We start from the raw sequence: 8254 nt of genomic DNA, 5'->3' as shown, positions 1-8254 counted from the left end.
TTTCCAGTCGCTGCCTTCGCCTCGAGTGGGGTTTCCCCATTCAGGCCTTGCAGGTCGCCGAGTATGCCGAGCTTCAGTTTGCGAGGGCCGCGCCGAGCCGATGGCGGATATGGACGGCTCTGCTTGCCGCTTCTAACCTAGCGCAGTGAACGGAAGAACACAAGACAACAAGACAGGAACTCGTGCTCAAAGCGCGCGATCCCCGGCGAAGTCATCGAGAGACAGTGGGAGTAGTTGGACCGGCGGCTGCACTTACGGATACCCACGAGGTGAGCGGTGGTGTCGTGTTCCTGCGTGGCCCAGTTCGGCGCTAGGCCTAAGTTGGTCTCGGTAATCTGGGCCCCCAACCCCTCCGTCTGCCTCGTCTGCCTGTTTGCTTTGCTGCTGCAAGCGAGCGGCGCGCTGTGGGGCCCCTGTCGGAGGGCTTCGAACCCGTCGGCGGTCGAGAACCAGCCACTGACCCGTCCGGTAACCTTTTTTTACGCTATCGGCGTGGCGCCTCTACTGTGGCGGTGTGCGGTGGCGGAGGGGGTGAGAAGGAACGCCAATCATAGCCGAATGGCAGTGATTGTGTGGTAGATGCGGCGGTCGTGGCAGTACCACCCTTTTCCGGAGAAGGCAACCAACCCCATCGTGCTCGCACAGTCGTTGAAGTGTCTGTCTTACACCCGCGATCGACCCCTTTTGATTCGCTTTTCCTTTTCCTTTGCTCCTATTTTTGTCGTCGTCTGCGGGCCAGCCTTTGATCGATTGCACCTGCAAGTCTGGTAGACGGCCAGACGCCCTAGGGCATCGCCCAGACTTTTTTTTTCTTCTTGCGCATCGTGCTGTTGGATTTCGGCTGTGGAGGAGGCATTGCGTTCAGCCTTGCAGCGCTGTTTGGCGTCCGTCTGTACAACCTTGACTTCAGCCCGTTTTGCTGATGAGATTTCGGAACATTTTTTTTTTGCCCGAGGCTGAATCCAGCGTAGTTCGTTCTGTTGATCATTTTGTCTAATTTTGTATTTCGATACTACGTTGCTACTTACCTCTCTGACTGGCTTCGATTTTTTATTCGTTATACAACCCCCATCGCGATGTTGCGAAATTTTCTTTTCCCTCGGTGTTTGCTATCTTGCATGTTAAAAAGGCCTCTCGAGCGACATCTGCTAAGCGTCGCCAGTCATGTGGCCATATCAGAGTGCACTTGGCATTTTCCCGTTTGCGACTTAAGTTTTGGCCAGATCCACTCCGCGGCTAAATTTCATAGTTCGTGCGCTATCTTCCGAAGAGCAGCAGTGCATGCCACTCCAGTGAGAAATGTCAATGAGTGACGAGCATAACAGTGGATGCACACTATTCTTCTCTCGTCAGCTGCGTGCAGTTCTCTTCCATGTTGATTGTGGGCTATCAAGTGCAAAATGCATACACATCTTCTCGTGTACCTGTGTGTTTCGTCTTTTTTTTTGCGCCTTAAATATTAAAATATTTACACATCAGTAGTTTGGTAGTAGGTGCTGCAATCGACGGCTTGACGCTGTTATAGACTTCAAGTATTCTACAGCCGCAACACTGTGGACTTGGCATCCTAGACAGTGCTCTAGGTCGTTCACTCTACTATAAAGTGCAATACAGTTGCAAGGATCATGCACTGAAAATTAAATACACTCTGTGTTATGGTGCAGTTAGTGGCGTTCACCAGAGGATACCTTTTTTTGGGTACGGGTCTTTGAATAGTTGCAACGGTGCTACATACATGTACCCTTGTAAGTTCTATGGAAACTAACCAGTGCGAAATGGCGAGCTGTTCCAACAGTAGCACATCATTCCTTGTAAAAGTGGGCAAAGCATATGTGGTGATATTAAAGGTTTAGTACCTACACAGCACCCAAGTCCTGGTCGGTATTATTCGAGCTCCAAACTAGGGTACATAAACTAGTAAAAGTCATGAATGTCCTCTATGTACCAGGCTCCAAACTCTTCTCATCATGGCCACATGGCTTCCACAGTCTCGCCCATACTTGTTGCTAATGGAAATGCTGCGTCCAGAAGACTATGAAATCACGGTTATGTGGTTTCACATGTCACGAGACCGATGTTCTCTTTTGCCGATCCATTCTTTAGCTGCGGATGCATTGGCTTGTGACATCAGAGTTGATACTACAAAGCAGCACTACTTGCCAGCTTTGGTGTCAGAGGGACAATTGAACAATGGTAAGGAAGCGAAGGACGATCAAGAATTTCTTAGCAAGATACAGCCCCAAGATTGTGCCTTCATGTTGGTTAATTTACACAGAAGTAAAAAATGAGTTCAGTTAGTGTCCGCACTAGGTTCTTCAAGCAGGAGCACCTAAAGTGTAACAGTACAAAAGTGATTAGCATGAACTTCATCCTGGTAATCATTTGGCACCCTTGTGTGAAGAACACGCTGAGACCAATTAGCACAACTATACTTATTAACCCCACTGGATGTTGGCTGCCGAATCCTGGTAGGGATCAACTGGTGGTCTTGGGGCCGCTGTTTTTCAATGTCTGGAAGCAGAAGAGGACAAACTTTGGTCTTGCGACACATAGCTGCGAGCTAAAGAAACCAGCGCGCTCAATCGAAGGAAGGCTCAGCAGCTCCTCTGCCAAAAGAAGAGTAGTGCATTTTTCCCCTGGGGCGAGTGGGATTGCGCAAAAAGGTCCGGCTCATTTCTTCTGGCCGCGCCGTTACTCCATTTTCTGTCGACGTCCTGCTGCGAACATTGCGTCCTGGCAGAGACCGCCGACGAAGAAGGCGCGCTCAGACTTCCTGCTGCACTTTGTTGTTTTTTTCGTTACTCCCCTCGCTGCTGGATGCGACCTGTTAGAACGTTCGGGAAATACCCCGAGAAAGAGGGGCTCGTGTCGTCGTACTACCTTCCTGGGCCCACCGTCTTTCCTGGCGCTTTCTTTCTTGGAGTGCGCTCACTGGTGAAAGAAAGAGAGAACGAAGAGGTTCGAGAATAATTTAAGTTTTCTCTCTAATGTTCTTTCGATGCTATCACGGCCGCCTGATGCTACTCCCGATTCCGACCTGCGTCGTCTGCTCCGGCACGCGGGTCGGGTAGCAGACGAAACTTGGAGCGTTTACTCCTTTTTTCAAGATGGCGTCCGCCACACGCTTGGAAGCAGCAGCGGCTCTCCTTCGGGGTTTCCCGGGCCAAATGGGCGTGCTTTTTGCCTGCTGCGGCCGTGAATTCGTGGCGTATCTCTCTTCTCCCTTGGCTTGACTCGCCGACTTAGCCAAGCTCTTTTTTTCTTTGTTTTTCTTTCGTATATTCGGCTTCTTCGTCGTCTTCGCGTCGGGGGCGCTCTTTGCGGTCGCGTGAGCGAGGTGCGCGTGCGATTTGGTCATCATCCGGTGGGCGCGTCCGTGGAACAAGCATTCTTTGTGAGGTTCCCCCTCCTTTTTTTTTTTGTGAGTGCTTCCATTGGCACTGTAGTTTTCAGGCACAGCTGTACGAGTCAAGCAGGAAGTTGCGTGTATCGTTTGAGGTTTCATGCGTTGCGGCAATGAGGTATCTGTGAGGGACACCGCGCAGAACGTTGCCTGGCTGATTTCGACCGAGGTTCTGTAACGAACGCCGAAGTTGCAAGTAATTAAGCGCCAACCGCGTGAGGCGATGATTCACGGCCGCATGGTTTCGCGCGATGAGCTTAGGGCCGTCGAGCCACTGTCGCTCGGATTCTTGGTTTGCAGAAAATTTCGCCCTTAGACTGGAAGTAGCTCGGGAAACTAGCCAATAGCAAGAGGTGTTACTGTTACGTAAATGAATTCCGATCTATTTTGCGAACAAAGTTCAAAGTGGTTTCAGCAAAGAAGCTGCCACCGTTCGCTTCATTACCCATTCATCGAAAGAGCTTAAGCCAGTTGGGGGTTGTGGAACAGAAAAGGGTGTTTTAAGGTACGCCTAACTCGGCACCTTGCAAATATAGTTAGGTGCCACTGGGCAGTACTTCTTGGGTTTGCATATTTCATTATTGGTGAAATGCATACAAAAAGGTTTTTATCGTCGCTTTGGTTGTGCTTCATGCTGTTTAAAGTAAAAACCAGGTACTGGTTTAACGAAGTGGCTTGTTGGGCTAGTTGGTTATGTGTTATCCAAACCAGTGCTGAAAGCCACGGACAGGAAGGTGAGACACACACGCTACGCTGAACTGACAGCTAAATTTTATTCATGGAGCATTGCTAAATATATATAGTGCAGATAAAATAGTCGACAATCAGTCCCATCACATGTTCCATCGTACCCTCAAGTTCTCACATCCAATAATTCCCCTTTCTGCGCTAGGAGCAGTAGGGGCGTGCTGCTCACGCTTGCGTGTTTGCAATCATATATTGTTTTTGCCTCGATGCTATCTGGCCTCGTTCCGCTCAGTTATTACTGTATTTTGGCAACAGTGTTCACACTTGCAGTCCTGGCAATATACGATGAGGTTCCCATTTTTTTTTTTTTTTTCACTTCTGATGGGCTAGTTGGTAATGTGTTATCCAAACCAGTGCTGAAAGCCACGGTCAGGAAGGTGAGAAACGCGCGCTACGCTGAACTGACAACTAAATTTTATTCATGGAGCATTGCTGAATATATACTGTTCAGATAAAGTAGTCGACAAGACAATCAGTCCCGTCGCATGTTCCGTCGTACCTTCAACTTCCCACATCCATTAATTCGAATGCACAATAGGGACGTGCTGCACATGCGTGCATGTTAGCAATCATATATTGTTTTTGCCTCTGTAATTTTCCATGCTGTCTGGTCTTGTTTCGGTCAGTTATTACTGTATTTTGGTAACAATGTTCACACTTGCAGTCTCGGCAATATAAAACGAGGTTCCCATCCTTTTCATTTCTGAGGTTTGTCTTGCACTCACTGAGCTGATCGTTCAAACATTTGCTCGTTTGACCCATATAAGTTTTACCGCACGTCAGTGTAATGTGGTGTACAGCTCCTGCTCATGTGACCATAGGGACTTTTTTTTTTTTTTGCAGCCTTTGGCTTCTCTTCCGGAAAATGTCATTTTACAAATTTTTGACAATTTGTCAGGTGCCGGGAAAACCTTTGTTTTTACTCGAGAAGCAATTTTCTTCAAATTGTGGGATATTTGAGACTTGAGAAATAAAAAGGATGGGAACCATGCCATCCTTTGCCGGGACTCCAAGTGTAAACCTTGTTATCAAAATACAGTAATAATTGATGGAATAATTAACTGTAATCTATAGTAATCATTGATCTGCAATTATCGACTGCCATTGTACGCATTGCAAGGAACATAGCTTCAAGCAGTTACCGCTTTAGTGTTTGTGAGCGGGCTGGATGAGAGTAGAAGTACGTTTTATAAAATTTGTATTTTGCATGTAAGGTATTGCAAATGTACATTTGTCATTGGCTGAAACCATCAAATATTTCCTTTCTACTCCCTCGGTACTTGAAGCAAGTCTGGTGTGTCTGAGTAGCATTCTAAAAGAAAGGCTAATGAACTTGGCGACCAGTTGAGAGTAAGGCAGTATTATGATCTGTGCTGGCAAAGCGACAGCTGTCGCCCAGAGTTCAGCGTACCCCTTTCATAATTGCCCTTCCCACGTTAAACGTTGCCCTGGTCATCAGGTCACTAGCCATCAATAAAACGAGGCTAATGTACGAAACTTGCATGATACTGCTTCACAGATACGCATAGTGTCACGAGAACCAAGGAAACATATTCTGCTACGTGTAACGCGAATTACGGCGATAATGTTCGATTAAAAAATTAAGCTGTCCCACCATTATTAGAACATACAGCATTGAGGTGATGTTGACTTGATAAGATTTGTGAAATTTAATCTTGGTTTTCTGGGTGTGCGAGTAACCAGGCAGCTTGGGCTGTCTGCTATTTGGTGGCACCTGACTGCTTTCCTTTCTAGAAAGGGATGATGTTTCAAGTAAATTTGAACAGTTAATCTGGGTTCCGCAAAGTGATGGGACAGTCGGCCAGCGAAATTGTGGACAAATAAGTCTCGGATTTTGACCCATATGCTCAATGGGGAGGTTCTTAACTTTACGTTTGAGTACTGTAGCAGTGGCCGAGTTGTTTATGGGGTTCGATCCCCATGTCACTGGTAATCTTTGGTTTTCCAATGGGTACAAGTTTTTCCTGCCTTGGTGCACAGCTTCTCTGTGATGAAATTCTGGGAAAAATAGGTATTGGAGTGCCCTCTCATGAAAACCGAAAGCATGTTAGTGATGGGCTTTCTGACAAAGCTTCCATTGCACCATTAATACCATCAACAACAACATTGGGTATGTTCGAGGAGCTCTGCAGTAATTGCCCTCTCACATTTGTACCCCAGGTAGAGGGCAGCTCACCATCTGAGGTTGAATGTCGCCAAAATTAAAAATTGTCCGTATACTGTGATGGTGCCAGGGTTTCTCACAAAGCTATTGCATAACATAAATTGGTGCATTGTTATGCTAGAAGCCAAGTAGAGAGGTCCTTGAAAAGACATCGTAGTGTGCACTTTAGAACTGTGATTTCTCTTTCAGCCTGTGGTGAGTTCTTTCAGCCACAGGAATGATAGTTAAATTAGGCGTATGCAAATACTGAAGAATTGAAATACAAATAGGAAAGTTCTTTAATTCAGTTTGAGAACATTTTTTTTCTTCTTTTTGGCTTGATGCATTTGTGTTTTTTCCTTGCTGGTGTAACCTGTAATGTTCTGAGACTAGGACTTGTTGCTTTAAAAGCGAAATTAGGGGGGGGGGGTAATTAACAAGGGGGAAACCAGAGGCTAGGTGGCCGAAGCTTCCACCGGATGCAAAGGGTAAAGCCATTATCGTCCATCCATGCAAACATCACCTGTTGAGTGGTGCTCTTCGTTTGCTTGATGGGCAAAAATTTTATGGGCTTCTTTCTTCTGCTATTTCAGCTGACTTGTGACTTGAGTCATTGTTTACAGTAACTGGTATAGCTGTTGAACGCATACAGAAATGACGTCATGAACATTATCAGCAAAGCTTTTATGCATCACGCAAAGCTCTTCATTTTGCAGTGCTTCCAACTCGTTTCACGTGTATTTTTTTTTTTGCTCTTTTTAAGCAAGGCTCATTATTTCGAAAAACGATTTGTTGCAACAAAGAGGGAAGTATGAGAAATGAGCTGTCATCTAGGCAACGTAAAAAAAGAATGTAAAGCCTTGTATTTACCTTTACAGAGATAGCAGCGACGGCATTACGCACCAGGATCGTTCATTAGCATGGTTTAGCATGTTGCGAGGGTTGCCGCAACCAGTCGCGCAGCGTACGCGTAGTGGTGGGAGTTCCGTGGGGTGTCAGTATGAAAACATCGACGTCAAACGCGCGCGGGGGGGGGGGGGGGGGAGGAGGAGGAGGAGGATGAGGGGGAGAGAGAGATCGACTACCTTGGGTCGTGGCCCATTCGCAGTGGCGTCTGAAAAGAAGATGCGATTCACGTACGCCGGCTCTCGATGACTGCCAAAGCGGACTGCATAATTCGCTCCGCCTTCTCGGAAACCGCGACGTAAAAGTTGAGAATGGTTTAAGCGTGCTCGGAATGCGCGCGAAAGCGGATGTCGTCTACGAAAACTCCCTTCTCCAGGCCGGGAGTGTACTAAACCCTCAAGCTCGGCGCGTTTTGCGTTGAAACTGATCGCACTTGGGTCGTCGCTGCGTCGGTAAGGTTTTATCAAAAATTATTTCGAGTTCCTTGGCAGGCATTCTTCGTGGGTGCACGGCGTCTGCCAGTTTTGGCACGCAGCGTCGCTCCGTTGTTTTCAAGACACGACCCTTGTTGCAGCGGTCGCTTGGAAGCGGAAAAAGCGGCGGCTTAGCGGCGAGGTCCTGCGTCACTTGGGATAATTTTCGCCCCGGACGCGACTTTTTATCATCTTCCGTTGCTGGCGTTGGTTGGGTCCGAGCGGGGGCCGTTGCCAGCGCCCGGACGCCTTGCCTACGTGACGATTGCGGCTTACCAACCAACCCGACGGAAACAACTTTTTTGGAGAGAGTTCTGGCTGAAGCTCCGGCGACCAGCAGGACTGTGTGTCGCGTTCTTGTGCTATTTTTAGCCGTTTCTCGAATCTTTGCGCGGTATGCGGCTGTTTGGCTTTCGGGCACGCGTTGCGGTTGTTTTTCCTGGCCATTGTTTGGATTCGTTTGGCTTCGCCGGGCGGTTTTTGCTCGTCTGCTTTCCGCGGAATTGGCGGTTTTATTCGGTGTGCTGGGCTGCTATCTTGGTAAACTGATGGGACGTGTCT

At 47.7% G+C, this 8254-nt stretch overlaps 1 protein-coding gene across 4 annotated transcripts in view; it reads left to right on the top strand.

Annotated features, from left to right (window-relative positions):
- Window positions 1-8254, top strand: part of LOC144104454 (NF-kappa-B inhibitor alpha-like) — a 30054-nt gene continuing 21800 nt past the window's right edge. For 2 of the 4 annotated variants that reach the window (XR_013308541.1, XM_077637456.1), the window contains exon 1: window positions 2-269. The gene's annotated coding sequence lies outside the window, so the exon portion shown is untranslated. Of the gene's footprint in view, window positions 270-7486; window positions 7673-8254 lie in introns of those variants that run through there. The other 2 variants (XM_077637460.1, XM_077637459.1) reach the window with 2 other exon arrangements.

The sequence above is a fragment of the Amblyomma americanum genome, chromosome 9, assembly GCF_052857255.1.
Source record: "Amblyomma americanum isolate KBUSLIRL-KWMA chromosome 9, ASM5285725v1, whole genome shotgun sequence".
Classification (NCBI taxonomy): Eukaryota; Metazoa; Arthropoda; class Arachnida; order Ixodida; family Ixodidae; genus Amblyomma; species Amblyomma americanum.
Note: the sequence above shows the minus strand (reverse complement) of the source record. Positions and strands in the feature narration are given on the sequence as shown.